This window comes from Meriones unguiculatus, chromosome 2, assembly GCF_030254825.1.
Source record: "Meriones unguiculatus strain TT.TT164.6M chromosome 2, Bangor_MerUng_6.1, whole genome shotgun sequence".
In the NCBI taxonomy this organism is placed as follows: Eukaryota; Metazoa; Chordata; class Mammalia; order Rodentia; family Muridae; genus Meriones; species Meriones unguiculatus.
In genome coordinates, this window is record NC_083350.1 from 161256160 (window position 1) to 161272389 (window position 16230).

A 16230-nucleotide genomic window follows, 5' to 3' on the forward strand; every position below is an offset into this window, starting at 1 on the left:
GCTGCTATGGGAAACGGAGCCTATATCAATCACATTACTGGAGGCAGCTTGTCAGCTCCCAGGTGTAAGGCTTTGGCAGGGATAACATCCAATCTATGTCAGTTGCAGAAAGCCATGGCTCCACACACATCCTGAAGTCTTTGTACTTTATATAATTACACAATTGGTGTAGAATTTATGCATTGAAGAAAAGGTTATGTTCCATCAACTAGGATAAATTTCTCCACCTATCTCCTTCACAGATATTACTTCTATCCTGCTTTGACCTATTACCTACAAACAACATAATGATGACATAATTTGTATAATGCACTTAAAATATTTATAACAACTATACTAAGATGAGCCTGGCATCGTAGACTTATAATTCTTGAATCGTTGACAACTGAGGCAAGAGGATCACAGGTTCAAGGACTGTTTGAGCTTTGGAGAGGGGGCTTCCAACTTAGCAAGATCCTGTCCTGGAGCAAAGTAGTGAAGGACGGAGAATTGAGAGATAGCTCAGTACTAGTGTTAGCCTGGCATACATGAGGTCAAGAAACCTCCTGTGATCCTGCCATAGCCTACCTCAGCGGAAGCCTCGGTGAAGGCTCGGAGCCTTAGGCTGTTTCCACAGCTCTGCTCTTCCCAATAATAATGACAGCAGCACCTGCAAGTCTTACCAACCAACTCCGCATCAGGCAGACACTCTAGGGACAAAGCTTCTAAGAACCTAGCAATGCAGCCCTGCATCTCTCCGAAATCTTATCCACAGTAGGTTGTTTGCAAAACATAAACTGCAGGGCTGGAGAGATGGCTCAGCAGTTGAGGACACTGGCTACTTTTCTAGAGGACTCAAGTTGGATTCCCAGCACCCCCAAGGCACCACACAACCACCTGTAACTCCAGTTCCAGAGGATTCAATGCCCTCTTCAGGCTTTCCTACCCACTTCGCACATGTGGTGCACAGATGTGCACATAAGTGAAATATTCACATACATACAAAATGTAAAAAAAGAAAATTAATTTACATTTTCTTTCTCTAAATGTGGTGGGGACATTTATTATGACAACTGCTTATTTTCCTAAGAATGTGAACTGTTCTTCCCCTAGACATAAAATAACATCTGTTATTTTCACATTTTTAGCATCTCCTCCTTCATTTTGTAAATCAACATCAAATTGGAAGACTTCATTGAGGGTTACTCACGTTCTTGAATGGAACACTTTGCAAAACACAGGAGAATTTCCACACACACCCAGAGATCCAGATTTATTGATTACTTAACACATACTTCAACATTTCAGGAAATGTTTGGACTGGAAGTGCTGATGGTGTTTGCCAAGCAACACACATGAACATGCATATACAGGCCACACACCGCTGGAGTGAGCTAGACAGGAAGGCTTTGGCTTCAGTTGTACACTGACTGAAAAAGAGGGAGACAAATGCATGCTTGTATCAAGGGGGACTCAAGGTTGGTTTTATTGAAGGCTGGCAGATTAGCTAATCCTGTAAAATACAGGGATCTTAGGGCTGGAGAGATGGCTTAGCAGTTAAGAGCACTTACTGTTTTTGCACAGGACCCAGGCTCTACTTCAAGCGCACACAAGGTCCCTGAGACACCTCTGTTAACATCACTCTCAGGGGATATGCTGCCCTCTTCTGGCCTCCATAGTCACTGCAAGTACATTGTACACTTTCATACATGTAGGCAAAACACCCACGGAAATAAATAAAGTGAAAAAAATAAAATAAAATACTGGGATCTTACTGAACTTCACTAACAAATACAATTTAAAAATACTCAAATCCTTGATGAAAGGAAGATGATGGCAGATGAGAAGTAACATCATTCCCTTTGTCTCAAACACTGTAATTCACCACAATGTCCAGGTCTCGTTTAAAAATCCATACACCAAATGTTTAGGTGCATATATATGCTTTCTCTTCTACTTGGCGGACCTGAATTCCAATATTTTTTAGTTTTTGTCAGTTCTGTTCGCGGATCTGCTTTATCCTCCTTCACTAACAGACTGTCAGACCTCACACTATCTTTATGGTATCAGTCAGCAGGAGACTAAAATACCTCTTAAAACATAGTCATATCACAGATAGTTTAACAATGGAGTCTCCAAGCGAGGGCTTTAGAACAGTAACAAGCATATCTATATATATAATTCTGGAACCTGGCAAGCTTGAGTTGTGCCAGGGATGGAACTTGTCAGATTTCATTCCAAGGACTAAAAGGAAAGAAAAGGAGAGAGGAGGAGAGACAAAGGGAAGGGAAAGGAGGAAAGGGAGGGGTGAAAAGAAGGAGGAAAGGAGGAAGGGAAGGAAAGAGGGAAAGTGGGAGGGAGGGTAAGAGGAGGAAGGAAGAGGTCTTTGCTCTGGAATAACCATATGAACTTTAGTATTAGGGTTTTATGAACACTATTTTGATATTTTAGAGACCTTCTTTACTTATTTTTTAAATCAAAAATTCTGTGTCACAATCAAGATTGCCAGAGGGCTAAGTCTTGGTAATCTGAGAATACATGTTTATGTACTTAGGCTGACTAGTTCAAAATCCACAAAACTAATCTCCTAAAGCTCCATATAATGGCCTAACTAATGAAATGTTTTGCTTCTGGGCATTGAAGTCTGTGATTGGTGTGAGTGAAAATGCCTATCCAGATATAAACATAAAAAAACTGAGAATATACCTCTTGCACAGAACAATCAGTCTGAATTTTCATGTTGCCATTCAGGGAAAAAAATATTTCGATTTTTCCTACTTTTCTTTTCTCTTCTGATCAGATTAAGTCAAGAACACAAACGCATCTTTTTAATTCAGCCTTATTCTACTGTGCCAAATGTGCTGCATTCCATAATGCTTTTAATTTAAGTTAAAAAGAAATGTTTCCTATCATGGGCAGCTTTGCCAAAAGGAGTATTTGAGAAAGTAGATTCAGTGATACAAAGTTAAGGCTTTTTTGATCCAGTGAGGACTTTCAAAGATGACCCTAACCCCTGTGGACGTTAACTTGAGTAAATAGATAAATGTGTGTTGATTCCTTAAGCTGAACGCTCTAATGCTCTTTGAATTTCAACAGACATACGAAGAATTGCAAATGAGTGAGGCAAGTAAGCAATGCCAGAATCAGAAATCATTCTTCCACGCTACATCAACAATGGTACACGCCAAATTGATCTTTGGAGCTCTCAAATGCACAGTGTAATATGTAACTGAGCTCATTGATTTCCCTTGGTGACAACAGCTGAGGTTTCCAACTGCACACTTTGTTAAACCTCGCAAAGACAGGTCAGTATTTCATGCCCAGTAACAGATTTACAAGTTTTTTTTTCTTTAACCAAATTCATAGTTAATTTTATAATCAACTATTACTATTTATCCATTATTTTTTTTCCCCCTGAGAACTTGGCATTGACTAGTTCACTTATTAAAGGATCAAATTTCTGTAGTGTCAAAACATTTGCCTTTCTGCTGTAGGTTAAAAAAAGCAAACCTTCACTTATGGACACCTGATCTTTGACAAAGATGCCAAAACCATACAATGGAAAAAAGATAGCATCTTCAACAAATGGTGCTGGTCTAACTGGATGTCTACATGTAGAAAAATGCAAATAGATCCATACTTATCACCCTGTACAAAACTAAAGTCCAAGTGGATCAAAGCCCTCAACATAAAAGCAGACATATAAAACCAGTTAGTAGAAAAAGGGAAAACCCTAGAACTCATTGGTACAGGAGACAACTTCCTGAACAGAACACCAACAGCACAGGCTCTAAGAGCAACAATCAATAAATGGGACCTCATGAAACTGAAAAGGTTCTGTAAGGCAAAGGATACTGTCATCAAAACAAAGCAACTGCCTACAGATTGGGAAAGAATCTTCACCAACCCTTTATCTGACAGAGGGCTAATATCCAGTATATATAAAGAACTAAAGAAGCTGAAAAGCAGCAAACCAAGTAATCCAATTAAAAATTGGGAAACAGAGCTAAACAGAGAACTCTCTGTAGAGGAATATCGAATGGCAAAGAAACACTTAAAGAAATGCTCAAAGCCATTAGCCATTAGGGAAATGCAAATCAAAACGAGCCTGAGATTTCACCTTACACCCATCAGAATGGCCAAGATGAAAAACTCCAAGTGACAACACATGCTGGAGAGGCTGGGGAATAAGGAGAACCCTCCTCCACTGCTAGTGGGAATGTACAACCACTCTGGAAATCAATCTGAAGCTTTCTTAGACAATTAGGAATAGCACTTCCACAAGATCCAGCCATACCACTCCTAGGCATATATCCAAAAAAGGCTCAAGTACAGAATAAGGACATTTGCTCAACCATGTTTGTAGCAGCTTTATTTGTAATAGCCAGAAGCCAGAAACAGCCCAAATGCCCCTCAACTGAAGAATGGATGCAGAAATTGTGGTACATCTACACAATGGAATATTACTCAGCAATGAAAAATAAGGAAATCATGAAATTTGCAGGTAAATGGTGGGACCTGGAAAGGATCATCCTGAGTAAGCTTTCCCAGAAGCAGAAAGACACACATGGTACATATTCACTCATATAGACATATAATATAGGATAAACCTACTAAAATCTGTACATCTAAAGAAACTAATCAAGAGAGAGGACCCTGACTAAAATGCTCAATCCCCATCCTAAAAGGCAAAGAGGAAGGACATCAGAAGAAGAAGAAAACAGGAAACAACCTAGGAATCTGCCACAGAGGGCCTCTGAAAGGCTCTGCCCTGCAGACTATCAAAGCAGATGCTGAGACTTATGGCCAACTATTGGGCAATGTGCATGGAATCTTATGTAAGAAGTGGGAAATAATAAGATCTGGAGTGAACAGGAACTCCACAAGGAGAGCAACAAAACCAGAAATTTGAACACAAGAGTCTTCCCAGAGACTCATACTCCAACCAAATACCATGCATGGAGATAACCTAGAACCCCTGCACAGATGTAGCCCATGGCAGTTTAGTGTCCAAGTGGGTTACATAGTAATGGGAAAAGGGACTGCCTCTGACATAATCTGATTGGCCTGCTCTTTGATCACCTCCCCCTGAGTGGGGAGCAGCCTTACCAGGCCACAGAAGACGACAATGCAGCCATTCCTGATGTGATCTGATAGACTAAGTGTAATAGAGACAAAAAAAAAAAAAAAAGGAAACCTTTTCTAATACGAATGAAATTAAATGCTTACAAACACAAATTTACAATATACATACCAACAAAACAGAGGTCCGTCCAGCAAAAATATACATTTTTAATCCTGGCAGTCAAGAATTTAAGGAGGCTGAGGAGGGAGGATCATGAGTTTAAGCTAGCCTGAACCCATGTCAAAGCACACCAACAATGATACCCAAGGTCATTGATGAGGGGGGGAGGGAGGGTGGGGTTGGGAGGCAATGAAGGAGAGGACTACAGCTGGGATACAAAGTGAATGAACTGTAATATAAAAAAATTAGAATTAAAAAAAGAATAAAACATATTAGAAGTTCATTAAAGTGTTCGATTCTCACGTGTGAAATTTTCCCACAGTAACAACTCGGCATAGCAGGCAAATTGTTGTCAAAGAACCATGTAAGTTCACAATCATATCTCCAGGTCATTGCAAAGAAGCCATGCTAATTTCCAAGCAACACAACTAAAACATAAAATGCATCCCAAACCCTGAACAATGTGGAATGCATTTTTAAAGGAAACAGTTCCGGGTAAGCACGAAGGTTCCCTACCACGGTCCTCTCTGCGTGCTATTGGTCCCATTGTGATAGGTAATTTTGGTTGTCATTTTGACTAAATGACTTCTGAGGGTGTCTGTGAGGGTGTTTCCAATGAATACTGATGTGTGGGTCAGCATATCTGCATGGGGTACGCCTGCCCTGAGCGTGGGTGGCGTCACCCAATAAGCTGGTGGCCCAGATGGAATGAAAAAGAAGGGCAAAGCGGCTTATGTATATAGCATGCCTTTCTTGAGTGGGTGCATTGTTGGCTACTTCCGTTGACCAGGGCCAGCAGTCTCTAGGTGTTTCAGCCTTGAATGCGAACTTTCACTTGTTCCTTAGGGAGATTTCAGACCTTCAGTCTATAGCTGGGGCTGTTTCATTGTTCATTCAGCTGATTTGTTCGCTTCTAGATTCTTGGCATTTGGTCCTATAAGCATCCTAGGTTCTCCAGATTGCCAGTAATCATTGAGAAGCTTATCCAGCCTCTGACCACTACATAGTCCAATCTGAAAATACTTAAATCCTTCTCTCTCTCTTCCTTCCCTTTCTCTCTCTCTCTCTCTACCTACCTACCTACATACACACACACACACACACACACACACACACACACACAAATTTAAATTTAAATTTTAAATTTACCTGCAAATTTAAAAGAAACAGCAGAATAGGTGATAAAAAAAAATAAGGCAAAGAAATAATGGTAACGATTTGAAGTTTAAGGGCTTATTTTGGGTAACTGTTTTCTGATTTAGCAAGCAGAGGAAGCCTGAAGAAGTAGCATGCTGGCACATGCTCTGGCAAACTCTAGAGATGGCAGGCACTCTGAAGTACACCTTGGCAACAGTATTAACAAGGCTGCTTTAAAAGTCATGTTGATCCCTAAGCGCTCTGACTATCCTACATAATAGACAACTGTAGACAATTTCTCCACTGGAAATATGAGGGATGGCCCTAGTTATTGTCTACAGTAACTCCAAGCTAAGAAACAATAGCATGAGCTAAAATCAAATAGGAAATGCCAAGCTAATGTACAAAAACAAAAACAAAACACATACACACACACAGCCTCAGAGATTCTTATATCCCAAATTATGGGGATTAGAAGATTCTAAAGATGCTGACCAGGCTGAGCACAAGAACCGCAAATGGAAATACCGAGATCTTCAATTAAAAAAAAAAATCAAGCATTCATACATTTCTACAGGTAAACCCTCTGACCGATGCCCCCATCCCTGTAGTTTCCAACAAACTTTTTTAAGTGTTTTTAAATGAAACTAAAATTATGTCACTTCTCCCTCCCTCCAGATCTTCCCACCCCCTGCCCATTCTCAAGTTGATCTCTTTCTTTGAAGGTATATGTTTACATACTTAGCTAGTTCAAAATCTACAAAACAAGAGAGAGGGTAAACAAGGTCTAAGAAACAAGGAATTCAATGTGTTGGATTATAAAGTCCCAGGTTGTTGGTGAACTTGTCTAAGACAAACCAGGTGAGTCCCTGGAGAGCAGTCAGCCCTCTAGAATAAAGCATGGAATCTCCAACAGGTAAGAGGGAATGAGCAGTGTGTTAGACAGAATATGGAATAATAACAAATAACTAATCATAAATGAAAATGAGGTCCCACTTCACTTAGTCTATCATATTAGTATTGGGGTAGCTGAAGGTAGGTGAAGCCTGATAGGAGAAAGTGACATCACAAGGCAGGTTGGAAGAGAGATGGAGGATACACAGTGATGCCTGGACCATTCTGTGTTGGTATAAAAAGAGACTGGTTCTAGTGTGACACCAAACTAGCATGTTGACTATAGATGGGTTCTGGATTTTAAAATAAGTAGTGATTTTTAAGATGTTCTGATCTGTCAATCAGTCTGCAGAATCTTCAGTGAAGATGTAGCTTTTTCAGGGAAGTCAATCTCTACTTTTTTTTTCTTTTTAATACTAAAGTCAGTATAAATATAACTTCAATTTATTTTAAAACTTCAGCTTGTGCTATATTTATCAGAAATATATTTTAAAATACTGTTAATACAGAGCGAGTCAACTGAAAAGATGTTGGTATTATTTTATCTTTTGGTATGAAAACAAGCATGAGGGTGGAGAAATGCTCAGCGGTTAAAGACAAGCAACTGGCTGCTCTTGCAAAAGACTCAAGTTCCTTTACCAGCACCCACACGGTGGCTCACAACTGTCTGCTACTCCAGTTCAAGGGGCTCTGATGCCCTCTTTTGGACTCCAAAGGCACAAGGAACACATGCGTGATGCACAGACACACATGCAGGCATAACACCCAGACATTAAAATAAAACGAAAAACTACAATATCTTATTGATAAGAAAAAGTAAATAGAGTGCCAGATGTTTCAAGGTCAAAGAGAAATGAAGCTTCAGACGAATCCACCTGTCCGGTAGAGAACGTGGGTGTCTCCACTTGCCGCATTTGACTTTCCTCGGTTCCATTCCATTCCTGCTCCATGGGCTTGGTCTCCTCAAGTGAGGTTTTGTGATCTTCAAGAATGCTTTTATCAGTGTAGAAAATATCTCCTCACCTTCAGTTTTCCAAGCCAACTTGGTCTGCGCAGCAAAACTAATTCTCAGTCATCCGAATTCATAACGCGAAATGATTGGAAATGGCCAGGCCTAAAAGCACCTGAAGGTTTAGTTTCCAGCTGGTATAGTTTCAAGATACAGAAGGCCCACTACACACAGACACACAACACACACAATACAAAAACCCATGCACACACACAACACATGCACACACATGTGCACCCAGGAACACACGTACACACACAAGCATACAGGAACACACCTGCACACACAGGCACTTGTACACACATGTACGCATACACCCATTCCTGTCTTTACAGTCCTTTTACTCAATCCTTCACTTCTATAGCTACCCACGTTCCGAGGAAACCTTTATCTGTGTGTTTTTGATTCTCTTATTTTTTTTCTTTTTAAGTAAATAAACTCACTGAGGGAGTCTACTCTGCTAGAGAGACTAGGACACAGGACTCCATCTACCACGATGCAAAAGAAAAGAAGGTAAAAACAGCCCCTGGTTTCTCAAAGAAATATCGCTTTGTTTCATCTAAGTGTCAAGGAGCTTTTCAAAAGAGTTACGCTCTAATCAGCAAGGAAGTAAAAGGGACAGTCGGGGCTTAGAATCTGGAGCATCTTTTGGTGCTTCTAAGAAAATTCTCAGGCTTCCTGAAGGACCTGTGTCCACTTCCAGGCTCCAGTTCTTTGCCTTCAGCATGGGAGCAACAGTGTCCTGTAGAGGAAGGTGGGGAAAACAGAACACAATCCCTTAAAAGGCTGCAGCACACAACATGGGTTTCCACCAAAGCAGCCAAATTCGAATTTCATTATGAATAAGAAAGGCATGCTTGGATATGTAAGAAAAAGATGAAAAAAGTTTTAGGAACAGAAAAGAGAAGTAAATTTCCAACAACTGGAGATAAATTACAGCTCTGATTCACTCGTGAGGAACCAGATTTAGGTAAAAATCATACAAATATTTGTTTGATTTTTCACTGGGAGAAGAAACATAAAACAAGATGTATTGTTCCCCTTGGAACATTCAATGATGCTGAAGGCGCCATCCAAAAACACAGCAAAACCCTGACAAGCATTACGGCAGTGACTCACCAGCAAGTTTGGATCCAACGGACGTGCGGATTCCTGGCAATCATGTGTTGGCGTTTTATGAAGAAGATTAAGCAGTGTGGATTTCTTTCCAGAAAGCCTGTTTTAACTAGTCCTGCAGACTCTTCAGTGATTTCCCCACATTTACAGAGACACCTGTATGTGGAATAAAAGGCTCAATGTTGCATTCCAAACCTGGTTGAAAATTCCTAATGTGCCCCATGGAGAAACTGGAGAAAATCTTGACCTGCGGGTTTGAGATTTAAATTGGGCTGAAAGGCAGCTAGGGTTGTTCTGAGTCCTCTGAGAAGCCAGCAGACATCTACCTGAGCATGGCCCCACAGTTTGTCCTTCACCTCTGACATCAGTAGAGCACACCTGAAAGGGCTCCAGAGGAGAGAACATCAATATGGAAATTATTTTTAATCAGAAATTTTGGCTAAAAGGAAAATACCTGGAGTTTTCTGAGGCAAAAGGAGGTGAAGAGACAGAGAAGATAGGGGACAACAGGAGGACAAGGCCCTATAAAACAAGGGCCACAAATAAAATATGAGCTCACAGAGACTGAGGCAGGAAACACAGGGCCTGCACGGGTCTGCACCAGGTCCTCTGTGTACATATAGCTTTCACTTTAGTATTTTCATGGGACTCCTAAATGTATGACCAAGAGGATCTCTGATTCTTGTGCCTTCTCTTGGGGCCCTTTTAATCAGGAAACACTCTTGTTTGGAAGGTATGTCTTCCAGAGATGATTAGGTTTGCTTTCCTGAAGAAATGTCTGCAACCTGATTCTTTCTCGGGACTTCCTATTAACTCCAAGATGGCTGAGTTAGTAATGCTTTACATAAGGCTAGCAGCTTCTCCTCAAGATGACCATGTAGAACCAGGCATCAAATACCCTCTAAAGGATACTTCCTTTAAAGAAAATCAGACTCTAAAAAAGAAGCTTGTGACTCCTTAGACATTAAGAAGTAGATTTTATCAACCAAGCAACATACCATTTTAAAGTTAATTGACAACCACTAGACCAGCCATACATACCAGGCCAATGATCAAAGTGTCTCCATCCTAGAATGAAGATAACTTGGGGAGTATATCAATGGCTCCTCTAGTATGACAAAATACCATGACCAAGGTAACATACAGAAGGAAGTTTTCTTGGGCTTCTTTGATGGCAGAAAAGAGACCTGGTGGCTAGAGAAGAAAGCTAAGAGCTCACACTTTCTACAGCAAACAAGAAAGCAGAGAGACACAATCAAGCAGTGGCACCAGTCTTGGAAACCTCAAAGCTTACACCCAATGACACACCTCCTCCATCAAGGCCACACCCTCTAAATGTATCCAAACAGTTCCATCAACTAAAAATTAAGTATTCAGATGTCCCAGACTATGGGAACATCTAGCATCCAAACTAACACAGAAAATATTTAACCACCCCAGATGTCAGAGGACCAGGCACCTCTGTGTGTATTGAAGACACGCAGGCCCACGCTCACCTGGCATCCTGCTTATCTGCAATGAGCCATGGTTATATCTCCTCTCTGCACCTGCTGTTACAGCATCCTCTGGCTGTCAGTATTGTTTGGTAACTGTTATTTACCTGTAGGTTGATGAACTCTCCTAGACTGGTCATATCCTGAAAGATGAATTTTCTGATGTAACTGACCATTGGTACAATCCGTCATTATTTCCTAGGGCTGCAATCAACCTTCACCAGCAAACAGTCTCCAAATTTGGAAGAAATCCCTTGTTTGATAGTTTCTACTCTAATGTTTACCTAAGTCTGATTGTGGTTTGTTTTTTTTTTTTTTTTCAATATATTATTTTCATCTGAAAATGCGTGACACATTGCAGGAGATTAGAAAATTCCTTCTTTGCTTGTGAGTATGTGTGTATACACACAGCCATAAGAAGCTGTGGAGAGTGAAGAGTATAGCTCAGTGGTAGAGTGTTTGCCTCGCATGTATTTACCAGGTCCTGGGATTGATTCCTAATGTCACAGAAAGAAAAATGGAAGAGGAAATGGAAGAAGAAAAGAGGAGTGGAGGAGAGAGGGGAAGGAAAGGGACAAGAGAGAAAGGAGAATATAGCAGATAGAATCCCTCCTCACATCTCACAGTAGGGATGTCCACCAACACGTCAGTAGCTAGGAGAGATAATGCCCCTGTAACCAGTTTAAACCAATACCTCTCCAATCCAGGATAAGGAGACTGACACTGTCCACACAGGAGCCCCTAGCAACCTGTCTGACGTATGCCACATGAGCTAAGGATGTTTATTCAATAGGCAGCAGTGATTGCCACTGGTGTCTCACTATCCATCATGTCAGCCCCAAACATCACAAACATGGAGGCTTTCTTCTCACTGTTGACATTCTCATGGGCCTCTGCACTCATGGCTCAGTTCTTAAAGTTTCTACTTCCATTTGCTCCTGGACTAATTCCCATTTCCAAGCAGTTTTCCAAAATTGGCACATGTGGCTATTTACTGGAAATTTCTGGCTTTTTGTCAAGCTCTCCCTCTACTGTATTTTGGCTACCTCAAAGTGTTCTTTTGGACTGAAAAATTCCAATATGCCGACTGAGTGGTTACCCTTATAAATGACAACCTCAAAGGGGAATATGAAAAATCTGAGGATATTTATGTTTATGGTGGCAGAAAACAGCAGCAAAAGTGGAATGAAGAACTAGAGAAAAGAATATGCAAGGATTTTCTGTTTTAAGACACCAATGTGAAATACTGCTATAGCCACCAGCAATATAAAGGTGAAAAGGAAACTGGGTCACTGCTTTCAAAGAATACACAAGCAATCAATTATAACACACAAGAAAACCAGCTGCAAATGAAGTGTAAATGAAAGAATAACTTCAAACAACAGAAGGTAACTGGTAAAAAACCAAATGATTGCCAGAAGGAGATGTTTGTGATTTGTGGATGCCAGAGCAAAGCATGGGAGAAGATGCCTTTTATGCAAGGCTGTGTCTCAAGACCAAAACAGGAAGCAGGCACATTGGATCTGAGGTATAGGATCATCTTTTCCTTTAAAAACAACTACAGAAGAGGCCAGTGAAATAGCTTCACAGGTAGAGGCATGGGCCACCAAGCCTGATAACATTAATGGACATCAAGGAATCTGAAAATTGTCCACAGAAGGCTGACTCTTGGGTGTCGTTTGCAGACTTCCTGATTCTGTAGCTTGGGCAGTTCTTAAGCTCTTTCTTTTATCATCTTGGGTCAGTCTGGTGGAGGAGTTCCAAAGTGAATCATAACTTGCTGTGTCTAATCAAATCCAGATTGAAAGAACTACCATCATGAGGTGGTTTGAATGAGAGTGGCCCCCACAGGCTCGTATATTTGAATGCTTAGTCACCCATTAGCTGGACTGTTTAAGTGTGGCCGTGTTGGAGGAGGTGTGTGATCACTGGGAATGATCTCTGAGGTTTCAAGAGCCTGCTCCAGGGCCACTGTCTCTTTCCTTTTCTTCCTGCTTTATCAGGATATAGTTCTTGGCTGCTTCTCTGGCACTATGCCTCTCCCCAAATAATAATGGACTAACCTTCTGAAGCAAGGCCCCAGCTGAATGCTTTCTCCTAAAAGAGGCCTTCCTCGTGGTGTCTCTTCACAGCAACAGAACAACTAAGACACACGCATCCTAGGAGGATTGGGCAAGTCAATCTCAGTCTACTCATTCATGAGAAACTCTGACCGGTTAGTGCGGCTTCATAAATACAAGCCTCCAGACGACAAGCAACGTGAATGAAGACTAGTTCTTAGACACAAAGGAGAGTTCATGATGAGAAGAAACACTATAGAAATTTGGGTGGGGTTTCATCCTGTCGATCAGTTTTAAGGTAAAGGCAGTGGGCTGAGCTGGGCATCATGAAGGCCTCCCACTTATGATGGTGAATGGAGACAGGAGGAGACGCTTCTGGAACATCTCATCAAACCTCGGGTCTGTGTGTAAGCATTTTAGTAAATGTCACTGAGCAATTCTGAGCTTTGGTTGCTTCCCAGGATGATTTCAGGGCTTCTGGAATGTCTGCAGAAGCAGCAGCTAGCTGTGCCACATCCACATCTCCCCACGTGGACCCAGTTTCTGACTCATCCCCTGACATCATGTAATGTGACCGGAGGAGGGACATGGCATAATAAGCACTCAGACTTCACTCATGCAAGTCCTGTTCATTTTCTAACCCACTCGTCATTCAGGGTCTATGGTGGCTTTATGCTATCCATTAATTTTTCAACCAGGTCTATTTTTCCGTGAAACTTATTTCTGCTAGAATTGCAGGAATTTTTTTTTTTCTGTACTATGTTTTCATAGATTCCCCCCCAAATCTATGAGTAATGACTTAAAAGCATTTATCATCTGGCTTCAGAGGCCCCTCCAAAAGATGATTTAAACAATAATTCATATATACATATGTGTGTGTATATATATAATATATATAGAAAAGGATACTTCCAGGACACAGAGTATATGTGTGAATATATATATATATATATATATAGAGAGAGAGAGAGAGAGAGAGAGTAGTGGAATATTACTAATAAAAATGTATATTTATCTCTATCTCACAAAATAAAATATAAGTAGGTAAAACAAAAACTATCATATCGAAGTTGGGCAGGATAAGCCAACAGAAAAATAAGGAAGGCGCAAGAATCCGAGACCCTCTTGTTCATACACTCAGGAGTCCCATAAAAATACTAAACGGAAAGCTATCATATATACACAGAGGACCTGGTACAGACCCATGCAGGCCCTGTACACGCTGCTTCAGTCTCTGTGAGTTCTTTTTTTGTCTTCTCCATTGTTTCAGAGTACCTTGTTCTCTGAGTGTCCTCTACCTCCTGTCTCCCCAACTCCTTCTGCTTCAGAAACTCTAGATGTTTTCTTTATAGTCAAAGTTAATTTTAGGAGAAAATGCAGAGGCTTAGCATCAATTAGACAGTGACCAAAAGCATAAGTTCTGAGTTAAATATTCACCCCAATTCTTGCACTACTTTTGAGACCTGGGGGTGTATTACTCAAATCCCTGAGTCCCAGTATGAACAGCAATTATATGGGCAGAACACTACGTGCTTTTCAGCCTTCGGGAAAATTAAAAGACCAAGTTGGCATAAAACATTTAGGACTATGACTGCAACATAACAAGTAATTACAATGATCTTGATCAGATAACTGCTTTAATTGGCTCAATTTAGGAGAAAAAAAATTATTAACTCCCATGGACTCTTAGAAAAATGAAATTGATAGTTTTAGATCATATCTGAAAATCTGCTAAGGGACTAAATTATGCTTCCTTAATTTTACAAAGCAAGGAAGGCAGAATAACAGAGGACACCCTTTTATCTTAATTATCTACTTATTTTTATTTTGCAAGAATAAGGATTTTGCCTCTCCCCCTTCTTCTGCCTCTGTGTGTGCAGTACCACCAGAGTCCAGAAGAGGGCACAATATCCCCTGGAGCTGGAGTTACAGGTGGGCTGTGAAACACTCTGAGAGCCCTGTGAACTGAACCAGGCTCCTCCGCAAAGACCAAAGAAAACTAGTGTTCTGAACCACGGAGCCACCCCTCAGGCCCCCAGACCGTAGATCTTAATCACAATGTAGTGAAGATGGAGATTCTACAACAACTGGCTGCTGTCTCGGACAGTACTGAAGATTAACGTGGCCAATGTCACCTTTCTTTCCATCCCAGAGTTCAGACTGCATACGGAAGAGAGCATAAATGAAGACTAAAACTCAGGAAATATCAACTAGGAGATGCTTGCGCCTAAAACCTCTGTGCTTCCCCTCCAAATGTGTACTCCCCCCACGGTGATGGAACACCTGGTTTTACACGGTCATTTAAGGAACACCCCTTTGCAAGTAGCCTGGTTCTGCACGTCATAGACTAAGATATAAGCAAAGGTCTCTCGAGGCAGAGTGAAAGTTCTCCTTAAAATACAGCTGACACACAAACTTCTCCTAGCTGGACTACGAAAATAAACTGCTAGAAAAGAAACAAACATCCATTTAGGGACATGAGGTAAGCTTGAAAATAAAGAAAATCACAAAGAATCAAAGAAGCAAAAGCATTCGGACCAAAAGCTGTCTGGCTTTCTTTTTACTTATTCTAACTTCGGCCATCATTGTCGAGCATTTTGTCATGTGACAAAAATGTTACTTTTTGGTTTTTCTCGGGCAGATTCTCAATACATAGCACAGTCTAGCCTCAGACTTACTATCTAGCCAAGGCTAGCCTTGAACTCATTATCCCCTGCCACAACTTTGCATATGCTTGAATTATTAAGCTCATGCCACCAAAGTGGACAACTATAAAAATATTTTGAGAGAATGGGATTAGCATAGATTCATATATGCTGAACATATCAATTTAAAGTCACTTCTCATAACTATGTTAAAATTTATTTTGATAAATTCCTTAGCAGAAGTTTTGTGATTGATAACTGCTGTAATCAGACAGATTCCACTCTAATTCGAACTGCAAAGTTGTTCAGGAAAGCGAACAGTATGGAAGTCTTTAGAAGGCAGTGTGGCGGTTATCTGTCAAGTCACTGTAAAATCCTACCTTAGTGTGAGAGAATCGACTCATCTCTGAATTGACATCAAATAAATCCACAGGAGTCTGGGCTTTAAGTACCTTCACTCTGGCACCACCAGTAAGCCCGGGCTCTCTGTTGACTAAGCTAGTTTACAGATTACGTGGGCAGAGCATGTACAGAGCCATGGGTGGTTGATACTTAAGAGCAAGAGGAAACAAGGGTTAAATGGGCATCTACAGAAAAGCAAACAACACCAAGTGACCTTGGATGCCAGCTTCCTCAGCCTCCAGAATTGAAT

General features: G+C 40.9%; 1 long non-coding RNA gene across 1 annotated transcript in view; it reads right to left on the reverse strand.

The window, feature by feature from the left end:
• Positions 1 to 8794: 8794 nt before the first annotated feature.
• The window catches only part of LOC132652218 (uncharacterized), a 65323-nt gene continuing 57887 nt past the window's right edge, over positions 8795 to 16230 (reverse strand). The window contains exons 2-3 of the long non-coding RNA XR_009589698.1: positions 9384 to 9536; positions 8795 to 9006 (exon numbers count right to left, since the gene is read on the reverse strand). This is a non-coding gene — a long non-coding RNA (uncharacterized LOC132652218). The remainder of the gene's footprint in view (positions 9007 to 9383; positions 9537 to 16230) is intronic.